General features: G+C 43.4%; 1 protein-coding gene across 3 annotated transcripts in view; it reads right to left on the bottom strand.

Moving 5' to 3' along the window:
- The window catches only part of FYN (FYN proto-oncogene, Src family tyrosine kinase), a 145,337-nt gene that overhangs the window by 61,205 nt on the left and 59,334 nt on the right, over positions 1–24,798 (bottom strand). Inside the window, exon 1 of one of the 3 annotated variants that reach the window (XM_074397591.1) lies at positions 11,448–11,532. The exons of the other annotated variants lie outside the window; for them this stretch is intronic. The gene's annotated coding sequence lies outside the window, so the exon portion shown is untranslated. Of the gene's footprint in view, positions 1–11,447; positions 11,533–24,798 lie in introns of those variants that run through there. 3 annotated transcript variants of the gene reach the window in all.

Here is a 24,798-nt window from a genome sequence, read left to right as displayed (position 1 = left end):
GATATGATTTTAACAAGTTTCCAATAGGAAATGCAAGCTATTTCCAAGGCATGATGTGCTAAAGGAATTTAATCATCTGTTGTTGATGTTGCTTCATCAGACTGAAACTATCTTGCTCATACAATATGAACTCTTTCATGGTGGAAAGTTGGTCTACATTTCTGCAAAGGCCAGACAGAAAACATTTCTTGTCCCACACGCTTTTTTTCCCCCCAAGTAATTTAACTGATCTACCGTAATTAGAGAATGTGAGACCTGAGTCACAGAAACACATCACTGACACCAGTGGTTCTCAGCTAGGGGTAACTTTACCACTCCCCCACAAGAGACATATTGGGCAATGTCTGGAGGCATTTTGGGTTGTCACACTCAGAGGGGAGGGGTGACACCTAGTGGGCAGAGGCCAAGAATGCTGTTAAAACAGCCTGCAGTGTGCAGTGCAGCCTCCTACAAACAAGAGTTACCTGGCCCCAAGTGTTAATAGTGTCAAGTTCAAGAAATTCTGATTTATACAGAAGAAAGAATTTATATCTACATCTTTGAAGCAGCTTAACAGCTGTTTCCCTTACATGGATCTGATTAACATGCAACCCAGCATGCTTTCTTCAGGAGAATAGGCATGCTAGGTAGAAGAAGCAGGGAGTTTTGAAGAGTGACATGAAGTGCTCTGATTTTTCTCTAGAAGTTTTCTCACCGCGATAGAGAAATAGAACCCAGAACTAATGAGAATGCTTATTGCAAACTACTCTTCCAACTCCAGCAAAACAAAATAAGCCCCATACCAGAACCCTGAAGAAAACAGGATCCTACATTTAACCAAACTAAGAAAAAAAAAATCTTTCAAAATCCACTTTTAAAAAGAAATATACTGTAATAAGCACCTAGGAGCTTATCTATAATTTTATGAATAGAGAAGAAAAATCATTAGCTTCTTGAATGCAGGATTTTTTTTTTTTTTTTTTAACTGCTGCATCTCGCGTGGCCAGAACAGTGTCTGGCACACAGTAGTACTCAATACGCATTAAATAAACAAATTAAAACTAATCAAAATCATTTTGGAGAAAATCCTCTTTTACAGAAGAGACAGCACATTACTACTTCAGGCAATTGGCATTTTGAGTTAAGTAATGTTTCTATACAGATCTTGCTTACAGTGACACAAAAGAAGTGAAAATAAATCAATAAATGTAGTCTCAAGTCACTAAAAGTTAATCACAATGAAAACATTTGTACAGAAACTTGTGGTCTTCTTCCTCCCACGTGGGGCAGTCATACTAACTGCTTTGTAATGGAAGAGTCAGAAGATGCTACATGAGCTATATTCGGTGTGCCCAGGCTCCTTGCTACAAGGGAAATTTTTGATCATTCATGCTAAAATATAAATATTCTTTATCATGCACAGTTAAGTGCTGTGGCTGTTATGTCCAATGCTGTAGGTGCATTGTGACATGGAATGCACTAATTCACTTGCTCTAGATCTGTGAGGTACCAGGAAACACTGTAATGCCATCATGAATGTGGAGCCCTGGAGTTACTCTGATCAGGAAAATATCACATGCCATGAACTGGTGGCTATAGTCCTCTGCAGGTTGTCATGCCTAGAAAAGCTGGTAGAAAGGTACTTTGACCAATTGGATCCTATGCCTGTGGTCAAGGTGTGTGGATTACAGCTGTGAAGCCTCTATTCTCCAATTTGTTTGCAAAGGGAGGGGCCCTGTCTCTACTCTACAAATAAAACTTGATCTACTTAAAATTTCCCTAGTCCTGTGGATCTTATCAGATGCTCCAATAGTGTTAAGCAACCCAGGAAGAGTTGCCAGACACAGGAATCAAGGAGTGCTGCACCCTGCTCCCATAAGTAGGGCAGACATTATCAACAGATCAACGGATTGCAGCCCTTTCTGCTGCCATGCCATGGGAGCTATGCTTCTTCACATAGCCCTGTAGTGACTGACAGAAGCTGACCTAAAGGATTGAATCTATCCATTACCACAGGCACAGGGTGCTTCAATCCAAGATAAGTCTGGTTGAACATACACTCCCTCCTCCTGATGCTACAGCCCACAGTCCGGTCTACAAGATGCACATTAAATACAGATACATTCATATTTTCTCATGAGCCAATAATTAAAGTAATGCCAGTATGCCCAAGTTATAAGCTTGCAGGACGTGTGATAAGATTTCAGGTGTGTGCAGAACCTAGGTACGAAAAATGGAGAAAGGGCCACTGGCAGTCTTCTGCACAAGCAAATTACTTTCTTTTGAGACACATACACTTGCAGGCAGAGGAGGAACGGCAGGAAGAGGAAGTGGAACTGACCACAAATAACTTTAATTTCAGTGGTGTAAGCACTTTTGTCTCAGAAGCCAATGTAGGTGGGTATGAAGAAGTGACAGCCCTTAGGCATACTCCCTGTTCCTGACAGCCCCCAGGAGACAGCCCAGACTTTGGAAAGTGACAGGTAAAGCCACATTTGGCCCGTACTTAGAGGTACAGGCATGTTTCCTGGTATCATAATAGATATAAAAGAACAAGGAAGGGAACTGAACTAAGAACCTGGAAACCAAATGCAAGCAACTGAGATGGGGGCAGTTGAAAAATGAATTTAAAGCTGAATTGCAAATCAACTGCATGGTTTCACACTTTTCTAGGAAAAAGCAAAAACTGGAAGCTTAACAAGCAAACACATTTTTTCAGTCAGCAGGAATGGCATTAGGAAAAGGATAAGATGTGGCAGAGACACTTCAGAAATTATTTGACTTCGGATAGAAGATTCATGGCAGGGGGCTCTTGATCCTCGTAAAATTAGAAACTCCCATAAGAATCTACTTGAGGACTTTTGCTACATTCTCAATGGAGAGAGTTAATCCCTTGAAAGCCTAGGAAAGCCTTTCTTTAGTTTTCCCCATGTAATTGCCGGGAGCAGGACATTTAGAGACTGCCGAGTAACACATCAGTAGCAACGAGGTTGGGCCACAGAACCTGTCACCCAAATTTCCTAATTTCCCAGCACCTTTCAATCCTTTACAATGGGGCTTTTCTCCTTTGTAGCACACTGCATCAGATGATCCTGACAACCCATGGATGAGTGCAGGCAGTGCTGCCTTCTGGTGACAGCTGGGACAGAAGGGCCAGGGAGGACTGGGGAGGCTGGACAGAAAGCAGGGCTATGCTGGCCACTCTTGGGATCACAAGCATTTCCCAAGGTACTGAAGCAAGGAAAAAGTCACTGCTGGGTTGGCACTCTGGAGATGTTCATATTCGAGGGCTGAACCGCTTTTAGCATTGGTGCTGGGTTCCACCAGTGGCCCCAGCCCAGCTAAGAAAAAAAGCACACAGGACTCTGCCAGTGTGGGAAAGTCCTCTCCCTGCTGCCAACTGGAGGCAAGGAGTAAAAATATGTGTCTTGCTAAATGACAGTGTGGTAGGCAGAATTCTGAGCTGTCTCCCAGGACTCCTGCTCCTGGTGTACATGCCCTGTAAATCTCTAGGACTTACGAATGATGGGGTCATCATTCCATGATTGGGTTATGTTATTTGGCACAGCTGACTTTGAGAGACCATCCTGGGTGGACCTGACCTAATCAGGTGAGCCCTTGAAAGGCACGGCAGTTCCTGGAAAAGAAGATTAGAAGTGGCCTTCGTTGTGAGGGAGATTCTCCATGACTGGTTTTAAAGATGAAGGGGCTTCTGTGGCCCTTCATGGGTGGTCAGAGTTGAGAACAGCTCACAGCTGGCAGACAGCAAAGAAACAGGATGTCAGTCCTACAACCATGAGGAACAGAGTTTGGTCAAGAACCTGAATGAACCTGGAAATGGATTCCTCCTGAGTCAAGCCTTCAAACAACATAATCAGCTAACACTTTGATTTCGGCTTTGCGAAGCAGAGAACCCAGTCCCTCTGAGTCTGGACTTGTGACTGACAGAAATGTGAGGTAACAGATGGATGTTGTTTTCAGCCACTAAGTTTGTAGTACTTTGTGAGGCAGCAGCAGAAAACTAACACACGTTTTGGTGGGATGGGCATCATGGGGATGATGGCTCCAATCTTAGCAGTTATGACCAATATCCAATGAGTGTTCCCTGTAGCCTAGGTGAAGGCTGCACACTGGAAAATGCTGTCCCATTAAAATCTAGTAATAGCTCTAAAACATAGGTATTGCTATTTCTCCACACTTTACAAGGGAGGAAAAGAGGGGTTGTCCACAGCTACGTCAGTCATAGAGATGGGATCTGAAACCAGAATGCCTGATTCCGTGGCCAGCACACAGAATCTCTATACTAGAGCTGTCTCCTGACCGTGGAATCCTGTCCAGTCCATGCAAGGGTGTGAATGTGAGGGCTGCAGACATTGAGGGAAAAATCCTATAGGGAAGAACGGGTTCCACAGAGCTCAGTTTCTCATACATCATGATACGGTTCGGATCTGTCCCTACCCAAATCTCACCTCAAATTTCAATCCTCGTAATCCCCACGTGTCAAGGGCAGGACCAGGTAGAGGCAACTGAATCATGGGGACAGTTCCCCCATGCTCTTCTCGTGATAGTGAGTTCTCATGAGATCTGACAGTCTTAGAAGTGTCTGACACTTTCCCTGCGTGCACTTACTCCATCCTGACGCCCTGTGAAGAAGATGCCTGCTCTTCCTTTGCCTTCTGTCATAATTGTAAGTTTCCTGAGGCCTCCCCAGCAACGCAGAACTGTGAGTCAATTAAACCTCTTTTCTTTACAAATTACCCGGTCTCGGTCTTGGGTATTTTTTCACAGCAGTGTGAGAATGAGCTAATACATAGTATTAACGGAGACACTGATTTCAGGGACTGGGCCTCACCTCCATCCCTAATTCACATCCCACTCCCCCAAGACAGTGGCTTCTGTAGAGGTGCTGGACCACACTAGGTGCAGTGAGTCACCATCTTAGCGTGGTTTGGCATCCTAATGACTATTTGGGTGAATGACACTGAAGCAGCCTTTAATTTCCTAATTTCCTCATCTTTCCTAGTTGTGGCAAGGGTATTTATAAGTAACATGAAGGAGTTGGCACTGGCTTCCTTGGTATAAAAATCAGCTTTCCTATTGCACTTAAAATATGATATGCTTTATAGGCAAAACTTTCTGGAACATATTTACTGCATAAACTGAGATACACATATAATGCCTCCACCAAGCACAAAATAACAGCTTTCTACTCTTGGTGGAGCCTGTGAGGGAGAACCCCTCGCCAAATGCAAGTATTAAAATATTACAGTCTCTGAGGTGAGAAGATAGATGTAAAAGTGGGAATATACACAATGCAGACACTAGCCACATGCAATCATGGGAGAACAGAGCCTACTTAAAAATCAAACCCAAGCTTTGCTTCAGAAACAAGTGGAGTTGGACCCATTCGATCATTAATGCACGACTTTGCAAAGGCTCTCTGGAGGGGAAAGAGGATGAACCTTGTCTCACACTGCACAGCAAGGGAACCTAACTAACATACATCACTCTTAAAATGTCATGTTGACATTTTAAGAATAAGCCATACTACTGGCACCTAGAATATTTTTGTGGGTTCCCATCTCTGGCTTTTCTTGTTCAAATGACCCCAGGCTGAGAAGCAGCTGCTCACATCCCTGCAACAAACATGTTCTTTCCTTTCTGCATAACCTTCCATTTCTTGAGTTCAAATATTCAAAAATACTCAATAAAAGAGAAATGGAAGAATTGGACCCCAGTGGTGAGATTTAAGACTGCAGTCAACTGAACGCTGGAACCAGTCCCAAACCTAAATGGCAAAATGAGGTTTTAACACCAAACCCTGGGAAGGCTCCAGGAAAAAGGTAAGAACATTTTCTTCTTAAGTTCATTTTGCTTTGGATCTCAGGGTTAAGACAGAGTGAAATGGTGATGAAAACAAGGATGATATGTTTTAACCCTTTCTATGCCAAAGGTTTCAGAAAGAATTAGAGCACAGGTTGTAAAGTTCCTACCCCCTGCCCTCAACCCTTTTTGGACCATAGAAAAGTTCCTTATAGTTAATATTTTTAAATTTTATTTTATTTTAATTGGGATATAATTCATATACCATAAAATTCACCTTCTTGAAGCACACAGTCCAATGGTTTCTAGTACATTTTGAGACCATTACCATTACCTAATTCCAGAACATTTTCATCGCTCCAGAGAGAAACCTGTACCCATTAAGCAAGCACTACCCATTCCCTTCTCTCCCCGGCCCCTGGCCACCACTAATCTACTTTCTGTCTCTATGGATTTGCCTATTCTGGGCATTTCATATAAACAGAGTCACAAATGGCCTTTTGTGATTGGCTCCCTTTGCTTGGTATAATGTTCTCCAGGTTCATTCATGTAATATGTATTAGTACTTCATTCCTTTTTATAACTAAAAAAATTTTACAGTATGGATATACCAGCTGTTGTTTATCCATTCATCAATTGATACACATTTGGGTTTTTACTTTTGGGCTCTTATAAATAATACTGCAATAAACATTCATGCTTAAGTTTTTCTATGGAGATATGTTTTCAACTGTCTTGGATTAATATTTTAAGATGCAAGAAATTTATATAGACAAGAGAAACCCTAAGTTTAGGTAAAAAGAAACATGAATTGGCAACAACAACAACAAAAAAAGGAAAAACAATTTGTTAAAAATATGCGAGAATATTACCTTTGTAAGTTCTCAGAGAAATACAATTTAGATTAGTGAGATACAATGTTTCATTTCTAAATTCACACATTTAAAAAAAAAGTATACTCAATAGTGGCGAAGTTTCTTGAAATGAATATTACTATCTTACACTGCTGACAGAAGACTAGAAATCAGTGTAAAACCATTTGGTAAACCAATTTGGCAACATAAAAAATCTTATAAATGGGCATACCCGGACAGGTGTGGTGGCTCACACCTGTAATCCCAGCGCTTTGGGAGGCTGAGGTGCGTGGATCACTTGAGGCCAGGAGTTCAAGACCAGCCTGACCAGCATGGTGAAACCCCACCTCTACTAAAAATACAAAAATCAGATAGGTATGGTGGCAGGCACCTGTAAACCTAGCTACTTAGATGTCTGAGGCATGAGAATTGCTTGAACCAGGGAGGCAGAGACTGCAGTGAGCAGAGATGGCACCATTGCACTCCAGCCTGGGTGACTGAGTAAGACTGTCTCCAAATAATAGAAAATTAAAAATTAAAAATAAAAATTAAAAAAAGGGTGTTGGGGGCAGGGCATGTCCTTTAACCTTGCAAATATGTGCTAAAGACATGCCTTTTAAAAATGACATCAAGTGGTTCTATGAAATACTATTTATCACTTGAAAAGTCAGAAAACTTGTCAGTTGTTTAGCATTAGGGCAATGGCTAAATTGTAAGGTATGCCCATAAAGACAAGTTAAGCAGAAATTAAAACTTACATTTACTGCAATGATCAGCAACATGGAAAAAATGTTCATGTTATATTAGGAAGTATCACATGATTGCAACTATTTAACAAACGTCTAGAAAACTCTTTGGTAGGAAACATGCTGAGATTATGGTGGCGTGTGGTTGACAACACTACGAGCAACTGTCCTGTCTTTGCTGTGTCTTTATTTCTCAGATGTCTATACCAAGAATGTTTTTATAATGAGAATAAATCACCTTTATTTTTCCGTAAGTTCCCTTTAACCTTATTGGCTACTGGTTGAATTTGTATATAAGTTGAAACAATCATATATGAAGAGAGTGTCTGATTCCAAAGCCTGTTGAGAGGCAACTCCTTCTAGAAGGTGTGAAGGCTAACAGGTACCCAAGAACAGTGAGCCTGCTAAACGTGTTCTGGTAACCAATCTGCTGGGAAGTGAGCAGTGAGGGGTGTGCGGGGAGTGGGTGGTGAGTACATGCTGATGAACAGCCATAGAACTCTAATTAAGGGCACAAAAAAAGCAAAGCCACATGCAGAGGACCCTGCAGGGGATGAGTGCGGAATCTGGGATAACCGAACCAACAGCAGGGTGGCTGGATTAGTGAGTTTTTGAGAACCTCTGGGCCACAAGTCCTAGGTACTTGGGGCCACCCAGTAAACTCAGAATGACGGTACCCATTCAAATTGACCTTGGCACCTAACCAAGGCAATTTGATTTGTGAGGTGTCTGTAGGAGCTCTCTGTGAGTGAGGTCATGAAGACCACCCCCTGGGCTTGGCTCTAGGAAGGTGGAGAGGATGAAACAAAGCATCTTTGTTCTCTGGATGCTGATTGGTGGGGGAGGGAAGGGGACCTATCTTCGCTCTTGTTATCTTCACCCTTTCCTGTTGGGACACTCAGCTGGGCATTTTAATGCTTTGACTTTTGAGCCACCACCCCTAGGACCTGGGGCAATCCAAGCAGAGCCCAGAACAGTAGGTCACACTGGTTCATGCGACCTGAAAATTTTCAGAAACACTAGGCACAGGAGAGATGTTTCTTCCTGATGTTGATATCCAATCATGTATCTTTCTACTCTCCTTACCCTCATTCTGTAAAAACAACCAACCAGAGAAAAAGAGAAAAGAAAAACAAAAACGTGGGCTTCTATTCATGAACCAGCAAAGAGAAACAGAAAGGTCAGTGTCACATCTGGGCCACAGTGGCAGAGACTGGCTTTCTGGGCTGCGGCTGTTTAAGGAACAGTTGTGGCAGAACTGGCCAAGGGCCCAAGGGTCAGGGTGTCACCTGGCGGAGCCACAAGAAAACACATTAGCACAAAGCGGCTGTCTGAACAGGCGTCATCAATGCCCCCTCCCCGAGTACAAGGACTGCTGAGAATGAAAGCCGAGGAGGTTCACTCCCCAAGGCCGAACAAAAACCCGCCCTGCCAATCTTCCCAGCCTCTATAGAGGTTCCTCGCCAGATGATTCTGCAAATGTGGCCTCATCCTTTCAAAAAAAAAAAAAGTGCATTCTTTTTCTCTTTCTTTAATTCACTAGTTCCAGTCAAAAAGATCCAATTCCTTTAAAGACACAGAAAGGACTTTGAAGAAGGAAACTTGACTTCTTTTGCCTTTGAGCTCATAGCACAATGCTTGTGGTTTCCATGTCTCCCATTTTTGCTGATCATTTATCTGGTTATGAAGTCAGAGCCCAATCTCAATCTACCAGCCTGAGAATTTGTTTGTGAGGCCACTTGCACTGTGTTTTTGGGACAGAGGCTGGTGTCTTTCCTTTGAAGAATAACATGAAGCCCAGTTCCCTGGTCCCTGGGTCTTTGTGTTGGCATTCTATTCAAGCTGCCAGAAATCAGCAACAGCAGCAGAGATAACTTTTGTATCCACTGCCCTGGTATAGAATTTCAAAGCTTCTTGCAGCTGTTTTGGTGTGAATGCTGATAAAGTAGGCAGTCAGAAAGCATAACTCTAATTCCTTAGCCTCTTTAGGGCGCGTGGTGGACAGCAACAAAGGGAGCAGAGAGGCAGACTCCAGGCAGCCTCCTCCTACACTTTATTGCCAGAAGGAAAGGAGGATGGTCTCTGCCTTCCCTGATGTTGGTTTCCTTATCCTGAGTGAGCCCAGGGTAGTTGACTGTCGAGCATGCCTCAGTGAAGTTTTCACTAGAGGTCTGCATTTATGAATGCAAACTGAGTGCCAAGAGAGACACAGAGGAAATGAAAGGATGGAGATCAGTAAGAGGAAGAGAACGTGGGACCACCAGAAGGCAGTCAGTGATGCTTTCCCCAGCAGCAAAGAAAAAAACAGTATTTGGGATGACTAGCTGTGGCTACTCAGTGGGAAGAGTGTGTGCTCCGTGGGCTAGACCACTTGTGAATGACCTACTTAACACCTGATGGAAACCCAGTCTGGTTTTGCTTAACGAATCCAAAAAAGGGAGCACTGGGTTTATAGACCAGCATGCATTCTGCGAACACTACTGCTTGAGAAACTTATGGTAAAACAATTTAGTAGTGACTTTTCACTTGGCATATGAATGAGGTAGAGAGCACTTTTTTTTTTTTTTAAGTGCTGTCTTGCAGAGTAATTAAACTTGAAGTTCACTCCTCAAAAATGGCACAGCAGCTTACCTTCCCTTTTTTCTAGGAGCTTGTGGGATTCTGGTATCAAGCAGGGTTGTCCTAAGTCTAAAAGGATACAGACTTGGCAACCTTGCAGTCTAAATCCATGTCACTGAAAGTAAGCCAGCAGTGGAGGGTGAAGGCAGGTGAAGGGTGTGCCAGACTGCCTGCTGTCCCCTTGCTGTTCCACCAAATCCACCCCACCTTCCTCTATCATAATAGCTTTAGTGAAGCCTCCAGCTTTGCAGCAGAAGACTGCATTTTCAGACTCTCTTGCAGCTAGGTGTGACCAGGTAACAATTCTGGTCAACTCGTTGTGACTGGGTATAATATATTTAACTCCTGAATCCTTCAAAAGGGAGCTGGTTGCCCTCTACTTTACTTCCTACTTCCTGTGGGCTGAGAAGTGGGTGTGGCACTGGTGAACCGCCTTCAACAGAGAGAGGATGGCAACCCAACAGGGAATGGCAGGACCATAGGACAGAAGGAACCTGGGTCCCAGGCAGCCTCATGGAGCACAGCCGCTTGTGTACCCTGAAGCACGGACCACTGACCTGAACACAAGAGGCATGAATGTCAGTCTTGCGTGGGCCACTGCTTCTTTGGGAGGAGATGGGGGAGGGCATGCAGTGGGATCTTTGTTCTAACAGAGAGTCTGCAGCAATACACAGAGGAAGAGAATCTAATACAGAGATCAAAGAGTGGCTGTGTGGGCCACCTGTCACCCCCACCTCTCCGAGAACCAAGAAGAACTTCTGATTACCTTTGACACAAACAGTTAAACTCGAATTAAGGCAAGTTAGTAGGATAATAACAACAATAACAAATAATAACAATGCCAACCACTTTTTGAGAACTTATTTTCTGCTTGACCCTTTACATATGCTATCTCATTTAATCCTCAGAGCAACCTTACAAGTGTATTTCACAGTCAAGGAACCTTGGGCCCACAGAACTGGAGTAACTTTCCTGAGTTACTCAGGTTGTGGGACCTGGATATGGATCTAGATCTAATATGCTCACATCTTCTACCTACTACACCATGCTATTTTTTGAGAAGCATGCTCTGCTCCTAGGTCCAGCTTGGGATTGGTTCCCAAGTCTCCAGGTCATCTTAGCCTGGAATATCAGGCTTCAGCTTTAGAGAAGGTCTGCAAACAGTGCATTAGCTCAGAACCAGGCTGCTGAGCAGCCCTGCGGCACAGAGCATGTCACTCTGAGGTTCTGGAGCCCAGTTTCCACATCAATGGAGCAAAGTGGGCTTCCAAGCTGCGCGTGGTGGCTCAAGCCTGTAATCCCAGCACTTTGGGAGGCTGAGGCGGGCAGAATGCTTGAAGCCAGGAGTTGGAGACCAGCCTAGGCAACATGGAGAAACCCCATCACTACAAAAATACAAACATTAGTCAGGCATGGTGGTATGCACCTGTAGTCTCAGCTGAGGTGGGAGGATCACTTGAGCTCGGGATTCTGAAGTTGCAGTGAGCCGTGTTCATGCTCCTACATTCCAGCCTGGGTGACAAAGCGAGACCCTGTTTCAAAAAGAAAATGTGGGCTTCAGCAAGGAGCCCTCCAGAGTTCACACCAATGCTGAAGGCACCCAGAGACCTTTTGCACACATTGAGCAGAACCACTGAGTCCACACACAGCTTTCGGCCCTCGGCTGAACCTCAGGAATTGTGAGGACTCATGGAATGACCTGACCAAGTGCTCACGTTTGGCCATAAATGCTCAGGTGCCCCCTGCTGTGCCAGAGCCTTGAGAAGGGCACATTATGAGAGTTTTAATGATGTGAGAAGAGCTAGGCATTGCTGTGTCCTACAGTTTTTATTTAATTTTTTGCCCTATGGTTGAAAGTACTCTTTTTTACTACAGTTTTCAGAAGACCCATGTCTTCCACTTGCCTTTGTTGCTAAAATGAAGAATAACTTATGATGTGGCTCAACCCACTCTGGTGTTCGTGACATGCTGTGGTCTTGACCCTCCTCCCTCATCACAGGGAGGCTCCACTTCTCTCTGGCTCTACCCTACAGGGTTGTTAGGTACAGCTGTTCTCCTTCTGAGCTGCTGGAGATGGAGTTAGAAAGAAAACAATAACAAGAATAAAGAAACGCACCCCCCGACCCCAAACAAAAGTTACTCAGAAATCACCATAGTAACAAATCACCAGTTTTCAACTGTTTCATTTCCCTTGCACTTTTGTTTCTCTGCACATATCCTTTTATTTATATTCAGCCCCAACTCTAGCCTTTATTCAGCAGGCATATTTTGATCCCCTTTATGTGACAGGCACTGTGCTAAGGGCTGTGGGTATGAAGTCAAGCACATATGGCCTCTGTCCTCAGGAGCTAATATATACTTAAGAGGGAGACAGACAAGTAAATCAAGAGACCCAGGTTGGAGAGGGGGCACAGAGGGAGTTCTAATTCATCCAGGTCAGCAACTATGAAAGTGACTGGACATCAGCCCAGGCAGGGAGGAGATGGGCACTGCAGGCAAGGGAACAGCATATCTGAGGGCACAGAGGTGTGGAACAGCATGATGCCCTCAAAGAGCCATAGGTGTTCTTATGGCTTATTTGATTTATGTCCATATTTATGGAGCACTCGAATATGTGCCAAGTATATTTCGAGGCTCTGGGTGCTAAGGCTGAAGAAGACAGGCTCCCTGCTCAAAAGGAGCTTATAGTTTAATGGGATTGAAATGTGTAGCAGGGTAAATGGCTGAAGCAGTCAGAAGCCTAGATCTTAAAGGACTATGAGGCCATTCTACTGAGCCCTCGCTATGGTGCCTAAAGCTTTGCTATGTGCAATATGCAAATGATCTCCTTTGATCCATCAACAGCCTGTGCTGCTGGGTATTATTATTTTTATCATCATCATCATCATCATCATCATCATCAATGAAGGGAGGTAAAGTTTTTTTGCCTAAGGTCTCACAGCTAGGTTTAACTGCATTTTAACACAGATCTGGCTAAATCTGAGACCTATAAGCAAAAACGTTTGCACGTTATCCAACTGATACTTACCCAGGATTAAGTAGGAGCGACGCTGGGTCTTGATAGATACATACTGAAACTGAGGAAAAAAGAGAAGCATGGGGGGCGGGGGCAAGATCAAGAGGCCAAGGGTAGAAAGAGACCGCATGTAGGTGGCTGGACGGGGGCGTAACTAAGATGTGACTTCCTAAGTGGACAAATGGCTCTCCATTCTAACTACCTATCTATGCATAATTCATACCTCATAAACAATCCCCAATTGTGGCAAAGCTGTAGCTTTTGTTACATGTGAGAATAAAGATCTGAAATCATAAATGGCTGCAGAGGTGATTTACTATGGATAAGTGACATTATCTGAGAGCCATGGCACACAAAAAACTCTGTATCATTTGGGGCTGGTAGGAGTGAGAACAGGCTTATACAGTTGCCTAGGTGGTTGTCTAAACATGACAGGTAACACCACAGACAGACATCTGCAATGCAGGTCATCAGAAGAAAGACAAGAATGCCCACTGAAAAGGGCATGTAACAAGTAGAATCCCACAACAGACGATGTCACAAGAGGATCCTGAAGGAGTGGCTTGGGTTAGAGGTGCAGATGAATGTGAGGTCACAGGGGATCACCACCATTCTCCTACAGGTGTGGAGGTGTTTGCTCTGTCAAATCAAACAGGAACATCTTTATCATGATGCAGAGGTGGCAGTTACACTTCAGTTTTGCATGAAAAACGTAACATTAACACATTCTTTGTTAATGTTAGAAGGAAGCTTATTTTTTCAGTAATGACAGCTCTACTCACATATACAGGTTCAGCACAGTGAGAAGTTGGAAATTCTTGCTCATCCACTAGCAAGAGTCATCCATCAGCAGCTCTGGCAGAAGCACTTTGTCCCAGCACTAAGCAGAACCAGCCTGTCCTGAGAGTTCATGGTGAGTTCCAATGGAGCTGCCTTAGAAGACTCCAGGTCATGATGGCCCAAGTGTGGCTTCATGATCTGCCCCAGTTCTGGCTCAATACAAGCCAAATTGGCCCAGCCAAGTAACGACGGTACACACTTGGAATAAGCCCAGACAACAGCTTTGTCATAATTCTTTTTGACAAAGGCTGACCTGACAGGCTGATTTCCAGCCCATGTGAAACAAAATGATCCTGTATACAACCAGCCTACACACACTGAGTGTTCACCATTCCGCCAGGTTTCTTCTTCAATCTGGATGCACTAAATGCACTCCCTTCTAAGTGCCTTCATCATTTTCTAGCCATCTTGTTTCTGTCTTAAGACTTGTATTTTCTATATAGGTTCACTGCTAAAATAAAAATACTGCTAACAATGAGTGAATCTGTATAACTCTTACAGAAGAGACTGATTATTTATACCAATTGCTATTCTTATAAACCCACTAAACTGTTCCCTAACTTTGTTTTTCTTAACTATCTCAACTGTTTTAAATCTGTTTCTGTTCTAACATGGTTGCTGGTTAATCATCCATTCTTTTCACTATTTCTTTTGTGCCTCAAACACTTGACTCTTTAAGTTAAAATAATGGTGTAGATATAGGAGTAAACAAACTTAGTTTCTCCTATACTTTTATAACATGCTTCTGACACCAAATACGTGGGTTTTTTTCTCTCACATATCAAGTAAGCAGGCAATTTTGCAGTGGACACAGCTGGATGTTCTCCAGTTCAATTCAATTTGGTCCTAATATCTACCTAGAGATAGTGTCAGAGCCTGCAGGTTGAGGGCAGTTCCACAAGACTGCTCCCCACTTCAGACATGAGTCCCAAGCCCCAGGTTGTAGTGTGTGCTTCTAACCCACTGGCTATAAATCAGGATCTCCATGACCCTGGCCTTGGGTTTAAATCATTTGCTATAGCAGCTCACAGAACTCAGAGATACAGTTATGTTTACTAGTTCATTATAAAGGATATTTTAAAGGATACAGAGGAAGAGATACGTAGGGTGAGGTAGAGATGAAGGAGCGTGGAGTGTCCATGTCTTCTGTGTCCATGCCACCCTCCAGGAACCTGCACATGTTCAGCTACCTAGAAGCTCTCCAGACTCTGTCCTCTTGGCATTTTGTGGAGGCCTCATTACATACGCATGATTGATTAAATTGCTGGCCACTGGTGATCAACTTAACCTTCAGTCCCCTTTTCTCTCCCTGAAGACTTGGAGATAGGGCTGAAAGTCCCAATCCTGTAATCCTGCCTTTCTCATGACCAGTCCCCATCCTGAAGACATTTACAACTCTGGAGATTCCACGGATTCCTAAAAGATCCAAAGATTCCTAAAGGAGCTGTTTGCTAGAAAACAATGACCAAATATACATTTCACAACATCACTAATAGGCTCAAATTTTCCTTTGACTGTTTTCCCATAACAAAACAAACAAAAAAATAATTTTTTCTTTGGTACCAGAGCATTTTTGCTTTCCTGCTAGGCCAGGTGATAAAACTTTCACTCATTTTCAACCCAAAGAACACAACACCCACCATGAACTGTCATCCTTCATTCCTATATTGTAATTCCAACATAAAGAAGTGATGCTACTGGCAGTATTTTCAGTCTGTTAGGAGCAAGTACTGGTGAAAATGTGGAACAAGAAATCCACATACACCGCTAGCAGGACGTCAACAATTTTCCATTACTAATGAAGATGAAGATGTACCCACCCTATGAGCAGAACTCCACTCCTAGGCATATATCCCAAAGAACCATGTCTACCAGAACCAGGAAATACATGTACCCTGAGGGTTTAAGGTGAGGCTCAGGAATCTGAGGAATCTGCACTTTTTAGAGGTCCACTGGTGATGTTACCTCCTCTCCTGCAAAAGTCTGGTACTCAAGGCTTACAACTTCAACTTAAATCTGTCTTTGGAGTCAGGTGCCCCAAAGGCTCATAGCTACAGCCACTGCAAAGCTCACTGGGGAGGAGTAATGGAGAATCACACATCCATCACAGCTGCTGCTCCCTGGTCAGAGGCAGCCATTCTGAGGATCTGGGAAAACCCAGCGCAGTATCAGCGTGCTTGCTCACTATCTGCCTGCTCTTCCTTCTTGGTCACCCCTCGAGGTCTGAGCAAGGTGTGGCTCAAACCCTACCTTATCTGGTGATGTGCTTGGGTCGGCATTGTCATCATTCTCATTTTCAAGGCAAAGTCCTAAAGTGCCCACCCAGACGGGGGGTTGCTATGAATGTGATGCTCCCTGCCTGAAAGAAGAAACATCTAGGTGGGGCTTTAGAAGGAGGGGTGAGCTCTGTGAAAGCTGGCCTTCAAGCAGTACTTTCAGATAAGGATGAGAAAGTGGAAGAACAAAGCTCTTCTAGGGGAAGGGAAGGGAAGGGGGTTTCTGCCTTCTGCTGTGAAGCTGCTCTCCCTCCTCCTGCTCTGTTCTCCCTAAGGGAAGCTGTATAATGGTGGCTCTGCTGCCTGCACTTACACGTATTCCTCCTGCCAAGAATGCTTCTCTCCCCATCTCTACATGAAGCCCAAGGCCTAACTCTGTCCATTCCCATCACCCTCCTATTTTGAACTGAAGTCTCCCCAGGGCAAAGTACCAATTACCATGTAGCTATTGTTTTTTTTAGGTTTAAAGATACCTACAGGGTGTCAAAACCTCTACAGATTCCACTGGGCACCTGAAACCTGCCCTGTCCTTTGGCACCAGCAGTGCACGGAGGTGGGGACAATCTGTTCAAATTGTCCACTGAGGACAGTGAGGGGCTCTGGGAAACTGCACATGCACGGGAGATGCTGAGGCTCTGTTGAGAGGAAACGGAGATGACAATATGAGGTGCACGCAAATGGAGTCTGGAACGGGCTTCAAGGAGGACACCCTGGGAGCCCGTCTCCCCACAACTTGGCCACATGCCCACAGCCCTGGCAGGGTTCTGCCTCCTGCCTGGACATGCTGTGGTCCCACTGGAGCTGCCTGCTGCCTGCCCAGCCACCTGTCTCAGGAGAGACCCCGTCACTGGGCAGTTCGTGATTTGAGTGGCATGTCGGAGAGAAATAGAAGTAATTTTTCTTTTAATGGTTTCAATTCCACTCCATCAGCTTCAAGACAGGTTTCTTTCCACTTCCCTCAACCTTCTGTTCTTTTCCTTTCTCATTCCCTCAGGGTGTCAGAAGTATAGAAAGCCATGATTAAGGGGGAGGGTTTCTATTTTGAGTAGGTGGTTAAAACTATTCTGGTTTCTTCCCTGTAAAATGTGGATTATGTCAACTATTAAAAATTACTTTAAATGTGTCCCTGAGATTCTGGTATGTTGTGTCTTCGTTCTTGTTGGTTTCAAAGAACATCTTTATTTCTGCCCTCATTTCATTGTTTATCTAGTCAACATTCAAGAGCCAGCAAATCAAAACCGCATTGAGACACCATCTCACACCAGTTAGAATGGCGATCATTAAAAAATCTGGAGACAACAGATGCTGGAGAGGATGTGAAGAAATAGGAACACTTTTACACCATTGGTGGGAGTGTAAATTAGTTCAACCATTGTGGAAGACAGTGTGGCAATTCCTCAAGGACCTAGAAATAGAAATTCCATTTGACCCAGCAATCCCATTACTGGGTATATATCCAAAAGATTATAAATTGTTCTACTATAAGGACACATGCACACAAATGTTCATTGCAGCACTGTTTACAATAGCAAAGACCTGGAACCAACCCAAATGCCCATTGATGATAGACTGGACAGGGAAAACGTGGCACATATATACCATGGAATATTATGCAGCCATCAAAAATGACAAGTTCGTGTCCTTTGTAGGGACATGGATGAACCTGGATACCATCATTCTCAGCAAACTGACACAAGAACAGAAAATCAAACACCACATGTTCTCACTCATAGGCGGATGTTGAACAATGAGAACACATGGACACAGGGAGGGGAGTATCACACACTGGGGTCTGTCGGGGGGAACTAGGGGAGGGACAGCAGGGGGTGGGGAGTTGGGGAGAGATAGCATGGGGAGAAATGCCAGATATAGGTGAAGGGGAGGAAGGCAGCACATCACACTGCCTTGTGTGTTCCTATGCAACAATCTCGCATGTTCTTCACATGTACCCCAAAACCTAAAATGCAATAAAAAAAAATTAATGATAGAAAGTTACTGACACTTGACCATCTTTTATTTTTTATTTTCTGAGATGGAGTCTCGCCCTGGCTCGAGTGTAGAGGTGCGATCTCGGCTCACTGCAACCTCCGCCTCTCGGGTTCAAACAACTCTCCTGCCTCAGACTCCCGAGTAGCTGGGATTACAGGCATCCGCCACCATGCCCAGCTAATTTTTGTATTTTTAGTAGAGACGGAGATTCGTCATGTTGACCATGCCGGTGCTGACCTTGTGATCCACCCACCTCAGCCTCCCAAAGTGCTGGGATTACAGGTATGAGCCACCACCCCTGGCTCACTGACCATTTTTTACCTTAAAAAAAAAAAAAAAAAAAAAAAAAAGAGGAACAATTTTATATGGTTCAAATTAACAGAAAGCATCTAGAACATTATCGGATCACATGGTAGGCACTCAGTAAACCATACCTATTAACATGCACACATATGTGAAGACAGGAGGCATGCTGAAGCCTGAGAGTTTTCTTGGTGTCATGACTGGCTTCTTGGTCCCAGGCACAAAGGAAATCCAAGGATTTGTGGGCTCCTCAGGCAAAGGACAGTCTGCCATACTGGCATACCACCAAGCTAATCACCATGGATTAGAGACAATACTTAATGGGCTTAGCTGAGTGAAAAACAACATAAATTGTTTTGATAAAAATGAAAAGAAAATAAAAAAGAAAATGAAGAAACTATATTTTGGCGTAACTTTTATTTGGTTTCAAATGTCATTGGAGGAAAATGATGAGACAAGTCTTAATTATTTTAAGAGATTTATTTGCCAAAGTTAAGAACGCACCTGGGAGACAGGGCTATGCCTTTCTCTGAAGATGATTTTGAGGGCTCCAAATTTAAAGGGGAAGGGTGGGGATATTGAGAAGCACACAGTTTTTACATAAACAAAAGGGGCAGAGGAAAAATGTGGGGAATTTGCATGTTATATAAGATAACACAGACAAAATGGGGTAGGGGAACAATCAGGTATACATTTCTGTCTGGCTGGGCTGGGTGCTTGTGCCAGTAAGGATAAGCTATCAATTTGCATTGCCCATGGTGACGTTTGAACAGTTCACCAGGAATTTCCTTGTGGGCAAAATATGGGGGAGGTGGGTAGCTTTTCATCTTGTAGTCATCTTATTTAGGAACCAGAAGTGGGAGGCAGGTTTGTGTGATCAGTTCCCAGCCTGATGTTTCTCTTTGGCTAAATGAGTTTGGGGTCCCAAAATTTAATTTCCTTTCACACAACTCAGAAAGAATCCGTGGCCTGGAATTTGCAAATGGTACTATAGTCTTATAACGCTCAAGTTTTTCAACGTATTAGTTGGAAGGAGGGGAAACAGAGTTGTTTATCTTTTAGAGGAAAAAAGGAGATTTTACTATAATCCTTGAGTTAAAATGTCAGTCTGAATCACATCACCAAAGGGCCAATTTTAGGGGTCACTAAAACACTACTGTTCAAGTAACCCCTTCAGAAGTGCTACTCTGATGACTGTTAACACAGAGAAAGCAAATGGGTCTCAGGACAGAAAGTGTTACATTAGCTCCATTATTCCCTCAAAGCCAAAAGGAGATGGTTCTGAAAGTCCTAGCCTGGGCAATGTCTTCTTGATCTGGTATGATATCAAATCAGAAACTCAAAGGAAATTAGAAACATGTGGGTTTGAAATAGCCACATTCGGATTCCTTAGGTCTCTTGTGACTCCACAAAGTGTCCTCAGCCTCTCCCATTATACTGTTCCCTACAGGGCTGGAATTGCCTGACCACAGGACTTCTGCTCAATGCTTTGGGAGAAGTGGCTCCAAAGACCTTCCCAGAGCAGAGCTGATGGATCCAATTAGGCACTAGATGCTGGGGACAGGACACCATCTCAGAGTCATTTGAGCAAGGTAACCTGGGCCTTCTCCTTTACCTATGCTGATACAGGAGCAGGGGACTCTGCCAGCCAGATTAGACACTGACCCTTTGACCAGAATCAGATGATCTGGAGGGATGTGGCTTTGCAACATTTTGGGTTAGCCATTTCCGGAATGTGGCTTTTCCTGATGGTAACAGTTCTTGCTAACCATTTACCTACTGACATCTGTGTCCCACATTTATTTGTTTGCTGCAAACAGGCTCACTAGATTTAGTAATGAAAAGGAGGAAATGACAGAGGAAAAACATAGTTAATTCAGGAGTGTCTGGAGAATCTCCAGAGTGCTGATGGTAACCCTGGCTCTGTGTTGTCACGGGCTGCCCAGTCCAGGAACCGTGTAAGGCTGACACCCAGCCATGGGATAAAAGTCAGCATATCTGAGGCCAATGATGCCATGAGTACAGAAGCCCTGTGGCTGAGGCGGGGGGAGGGGAGGGGCTTCTACAGCATACAAAGATTCTGTCTTTGTTTTAATTCATCTGCTAAAGTCTAAAATGCTCCTGACTTCTGGAAAGAGACAAAATGCTGGGAATGGTGATGGAGAGAAAGAAACCCAAACAGGAAACTGCAAACCAATCTGGTCACTCGATGAGTTCTCTCTTTTGGAATCTGGCCAATTTTTCTTTTCTGTTAAATAAAAAAACTCCAACTATAACTTTTAGTCCTCCAGTTTTCCTGAGAAGGTGAAGAAAACGAAAGAGTCTGAGCAGAATGGAGAAAATAACTGGCCACTGTTGGGGCTGCAGGATTAGGCTGGTTACACATGCAGTGGGCTCCTGGCGACTCTTAACATGTGAGCCATGCAGACTTCTATGTGTGACCCACAGGTCAACTGAGCAGGACTGAAGCACGCACATGACACAGCCACTCAGAAGGTCAGGGAAAAGTACAGTACTTAAGACAACTGCCTATACATGAAGAGTAAAGACCTACGACTATTACCTGTTACAGACTTTTCTAATTACTTGAGAATGAAGATTAATAGAAGCACACAATATTAATATAGAACAAGTTAATGATGTAATTCTATAATGGCAGTAAGCAAAAACAGACTCAAACCCAGAGGCAAATCATCGCTTTATGCTTTTCCTTCATAAAAATGCCAGGGCTAGGACTAAGATGAGGTGACTGGTGCATCTGCCCTCAAAGGAACAAAAATTCATAGGAATGTTGCACAAACACATTGATCTTAATTACTGAGATTTTTGGAGTGTCCTTAAACTATGGGCCCCAGGAGAGTACCTCAGTTTGGCCCCTGCCTGGCAAAAGTTTATCAACTATAGGTTTATCAACTATAGGTTTTAAATAATTGAAAACGCTCAGTTAAATAAATATAGATGAAACCAACTAATAGACTCAAGAAAAAGTCTTCAAATGAATCCTACTCTTAGCCAACGACTTTCCCTGTTGGGAATTATCCTGAAGACAAAAATGTGCACAAAGATTTAACAGTACTCATTTTAGTGCTGTTCGTGATAATAAAAAAATGGAAATAATCTAATCACAGAGGATTAGCAAACTACGGCATCATACCAGATTCCTATGCAGCCGTTAAAAATGCACAGCAGAACATGAACAACCCTGAAAGATGTTAATGAAACGGTGAAGGGAAATACGCAAGTCACAAAACACGAGGTGGAAACATGACTACCTTCCTTGCTTCCAATCTTGTGCTCTATAATCTCTATGACAGTGAGAGTCATCTTTTTTTAGGCTTAACATGGTTTCCTATTGTCTTTGGAATGAATGTAAACGACACAGTGATCCTGCTCTGGCCCTGGCCTCTACCTCTGGCTCCATCTTCTGCGGCTCCCTCTTCATGCCTCCTCCCCTGCAACACTGCACACCTTTCACCTTTCTGTCCTTCTTTGAATGCACCTTGCTCTGTTTTACTTCAGTGAGTCTGCACAAACTTTCCCCTTTGCCTGAAATGCTCTTCCCCAAAATACTCATATAGCTGGCTCCTTCTCGAGTCTCAGCCCAGATGCCACCTCTCAGAAAGGTTTTTTCTCTTTGGGAGGTGGCGGCAGGTAGATTGCTTGAGCCCAAGAGTTTGAGACCAGCCTGGGCTACATGACAAAATCCTGTCTTTACAAAAATATAAAAAATTAGCTGGATGTGGTGGTACGCACCTGTGGTTCCAGCTACTTGGGAGGCTGAGGTGCTCCAGGAAGAAACCTTGAGCCAGGAAGGCAGAGGTTGTAGTGAGTCACGATCCACTACAACTACTACAACTACAGAGTTTAGTGTCACTAACCTCTGGGCTGGGTACAGAGCGAGACCCTGTCTCAGAGAGAGACAGAGAGAGAGAGAGAGAGAGAGAGAGGCAGAGAGAGAGAGGCAGAGAGAGAGAGGCAGAAAGAGAGAGGCAGAGAGAGAAAGAGAGAGAGAGAGAGAGAGAGAGAAAGGTTTTTCCTAGCATTAGGTCTTAATTGGACATTGCCTGGTCACTCTTTCACATTGCTGTTTCATTTGCTTCATGGCATTTAACACCCTCAGAAGTGGTCTTATTTATTAGGTTATTTGTTTTCTTGTTTATTTTCTGCCTCCACTCATGAGAAAGAAAGCTCCATGGGAGTAGAGGCTTTGCTCAATGGTATAATACCCATAATACCCAAAGTGGATGCTAATGTCTATGGTGAGATGTTTATGTATGTACACATGGAGTAATGTATACATGTGTGTCTGCCTAAAGGAAGGACAATATGAACACAGCATAAAAGAATATCTCTGGATATTGAGTTTTGGATGGTTTTAAGTTTTTTCATTTTGTTTATATTTGTTTTTTCTTTTTTAAAGAATGTGGTCATTCTAAGAAAATGGTGACACAACTGGCCTGAGACTAGAATTACAAGATACCAGAATTGGAAAAGATCTTAGAGGACCTTCGGTTTAATCCCACCTCTCATTTCAGCAGAACATGCAAGGAACTAGTCCAATGTATTTTTCACTACGCTAGTGGTTTTTGAACTTTATAAGCGTGAGAATTTCCTGGAGGATTTGTGAAAACACAGACCTCTGGGCCTCACCCTAAGAATTTCTGATTCAGTTGGTCTGAAGCGAGGCCTGAGAACCTGCATTCTGACCAATACCAGAGTTATGCTGGCTGTACTGGTCCTGGGCCATACTCTGAGATCCACTAGACTATACCACATTGCCTCTCTCGGTTCCCTTAGAAATGCCTTGCTCTTTCTGTAGGAATGATAGTGATTAAAACAATACCCTATGCTAAGGAAAATCCTAGATTTCAGGCCCCCTTCCAGAAGTTCCAACTGAAAAGAAGGGAAGTAGACAGGGATAAATAATTTTTGAAAGCCTCCTCTCCTCCAGGCATCATGAGAGATGATCTACATTTTATTTGTTTAATCCTTTTTATTACAGAGAATATAACCTAAGAGAGGTTAAGGAATTTGCCTAAGAGCACACTACTAGGAAGTGACAGAGTCAGATTTCAAATCCAAGTCTATTTGACTATACAGTCTAGGCTCATTCTCCAACTTTCAGAATGAAAAGCTGTCACTGGTGGCATTCAGAGTGGCAAATCAACATCTTCTAACATAGAAGCAAATATCCTTAAGAAATTGTAATACATCATGTCGTTAATGATACTAAAAGCATATATACTGATATTAGCATCCAACCTTTTCTCTGGTTCTGAGGACCAGGTTTATTCATATGCATGATATTCAGCAACTTTCAACCCCAAAACCCCAGAGTAAAGATGATTCGAGCTGATGCCTGGCTTATTATTGCAAGTCTTCTGTGAAGTAGGTAAGAAAGGGAGAATTTATCACGGATCTCAGCTTCCAACCAAGGGAAGAATTCACACATGTTCTGTGGGAAAAGACCCTAATGGGCTTTGCAACTGAATGAAACTGTTCCACTCTTCGAAGAACTAAGTTTAAATTCAAAGGCTAAAAGCCAGACACAAAGATGGGACTATATCATTTGCCATTTTATGTCAAAAATAAATTAGAAAGTAGTTACTGCTCCGTTCCCATGAAGAGCACATAAACAAGGGACAGAGAAGTCCAGGTGACAAGGTCCCCATACCTACAAATACCCGTGCAGTCAATGAGTTCCAATTTGTCCTATGTTTTGTTCACATACAACCCCAAGTTTGAGAAAGTGCTATAAATACTGAGATCACAAAGGGGATTGATAAGATTTTTTTTTTTTTTTTTTTTTTTTTTTGAGACAGAGTCTTGCTCTGTTGCCCAGACTGGAATGCAGTGGCACAATCTTGGCTCACTGCAACCTCTGCCTCCTGGTTTTAACAGATTCTCCTATCTCAGCCTCCCAAGTAGCTGGGACTACAGGTGCATGCCACCATGCTCAGCTAATTTTCATACTTTTAGTAGAGACGGGGTTTCACTATGTTGGCCAGGCTGGTCTTGAACTCCTGACCTTGTGATCCGCCCACCTTGGCCTCCCAAAGTGCTGAGATTACAGGCATGAGCCACTGTGCCGGGCCGAGAATCTTTTACATCGTAGTTTTGATCAGAATTCCAAATTAAGAACAGGGTTAAATATTAGTAGGTTATTTCAAGAACAACAAAAAGAAAAATGTGGCTTCCTGTATCTGTCTCCCTATATATCTTACTTTACTTCATGATTTTCCTCCACATGTTTTATAACAGATCCCTGAAGCAGCTGCATAAAGATGTTTTACATGAAAATAAAAGGAAATACTTTGAGTAATTCTGGCGACAGCATCAGAGAAATGAGGGAT

The sequence above is a fragment of the Saimiri boliviensis genome, chromosome 4 (assembly GCF_048565385.1).
Source record: "Saimiri boliviensis isolate mSaiBol1 chromosome 4, mSaiBol1.pri, whole genome shotgun sequence".
Classification (NCBI taxonomy): Eukaryota; Metazoa; Chordata; class Mammalia; order Primates; family Cebidae; genus Saimiri; species Saimiri boliviensis.
This window is presented reverse-complemented; position numbering and strand designations above follow the sequence as displayed.